Raw genomic sequence first — 1,736 nt, 5'->3', positions numbered from 1 at the left:
ACCCCTCCCCAGCTTTGTTGCCCTTCCCTGGACACCTTCCAGCAGCTCGACATCTCTCCTAAACTGAGGGGCCCAGAACTGGACACAGTACTCGAGGTGCGGCCTAACCAGTACAGTGTACAGGGGCAGAATGACCTCCCTGCTCCTGCTGGCCACACTGTTCCTGATGCAGGCCAGGATGCCATTGGCCCTCTTGGCTGCCTGGGCACACTGCAGGCTCATGTTCAGCCTACCATCAAGCAGCACCCCCAAAAGAGAGGCACCTGGCCCGTACGGGGATCGAACCCGCGACCTTGGCGTTATTAGCACCACGCTCTAACCAACTGAGCTAACCGGCCTGGAGGGCAGGGTCTGAAGCTGTGCCAGGGGAGGGTTAGGTTAGATGTTGGGAAGCACTTCCTGATGCAAAGGCAGATCAGGCACTGGGATGTGCTGCCCAGGGAGGGGGGAATTAGTGACAGAACAAGAAGGAACAGCCTGAAGCTGCAGCTGGGTAGACTGAACCTGGACATTAGGAGGAACTTTTTCCCATCAGGAGTGGTCAGGGACTGGAATGTGCTGCCCAGGGAGGTGGGGGAGTCCCCAAGCCTGGATGTGTTTCAAGGTGCTTGGGATGTGGTGCTTGGGGATATGGTTTAGGGTGACCCTTGCAGAGCAGCGTTCTGGGTTGGACTTGGTGATCCCGAGGGTCTCTTCCAACCTGAATGTTTGATTCTGTGATTCTCTTGGGTCTTGTCTTTCTCCCCAGACACAAGGGTGAAGCAGAACTCTCCTGCGTTGTTTGTGCAGGCTGTGGTTCATTTCTGACACTAATGAGGAGGAGACTAATTAATGTACACTGCATTGACGTCCTTGCTGTGTTCCTTCTGGTACTGGCTTGCAAATGATGTGGGGCACGAAGGTGGTCAAACCTGCTTTCAGCCTGAGACAGGCTCACAGAACTCACTGTAATGCTTCAGCTCTTTGTCAGGTTAACTCAGCACAGCACCAACAAAGCTGCCAGATGAAAACAAGGGCTCCATCTCTGTGCAGCTGGCAGGCAGATGTTGCCCTTCATCTGGCAGAAACAAAGTGGAACTGACTGGTTCACAGATCTGGCATCGCAGCACAGAGTGAGGGGGGAGAGAAATCTGTGTCAAGCCCTCACTCTGAGGCCATCCTTATGCTCTTCTCTCCTGAGTCCAAAGCATTTGGATATTTTGATATGGGAAGCATTCCTCCTGGCAGCACAGGGAGCTCCTGCTTGAGGCAGGCTTCTAAACAAGGTGCAGCATGTGAGGAAGTGATGTGTGAAGGGTGCAGGGTGTCATGTGTGTAAGGAGAGCATGGCTTCAATGAGAGCAAGTCCTGCCTGCCCAACCCAGAGGCTTTCTGTGATGGGGCAACTCCAGCAGTGGCCAAGGGAAGACCAACTGCTGACATCTACCCAGGCTTCTGTGAAGCCTTTGACTCAGTCCCCCACACCATCCTGCTCTCTAAACTGGAGAGATGTGGGTTTGATGTGTGGACTGTGCAGTGGACAAGGAATAGGTTGGATGGTCACATCCAAAGGGGAGTGCTCAACAGCTCCATGTCTAGATGGCGATGGGTGAGAAGTGGGGTCCCTCAAGAGCCTGGACTGGCACCAGTGCTGTTCAAAGTCTTCATGGGTGATGCAGGAAGACTGAGGCATCCTCAGCAAGTCTGCAGAGGACACCAAGCTGGGTGGTGTGGTTGATAAGACTGAAGGATGGGAT

The 1,736-nt window shown here is 54.0% G+C and overlaps 1 non-coding gene across 1 annotated transcript; it reads right to left on the bottom strand.

The window, feature by feature from the left end:
• Nucleotides 1–264: 264 nt before the first annotated feature.
• Nucleotides 265–338, bottom strand: TRNAI-AAU (transfer RNA isoleucine (anticodon AAU)). Its single transcript has one exon. It is a non-coding gene; the product is annotated as a tRNA-Ile (tRNA).
• Nucleotides 339–1,736: the final 1,398 nt, after the last annotated feature.

The sequence above is a fragment of the Dryobates pubescens genome, chromosome 23 (genome assembly GCF_014839835.1).
Source record: "Dryobates pubescens isolate bDryPub1 chromosome 23, bDryPub1.pri, whole genome shotgun sequence".
In the NCBI taxonomy this organism is placed as follows: Eukaryota; Metazoa; Chordata; class Aves; order Piciformes; family Picidae; genus Dryobates; species Dryobates pubescens.
This window is presented reverse-complemented; position numbering and strand designations above follow the sequence as displayed.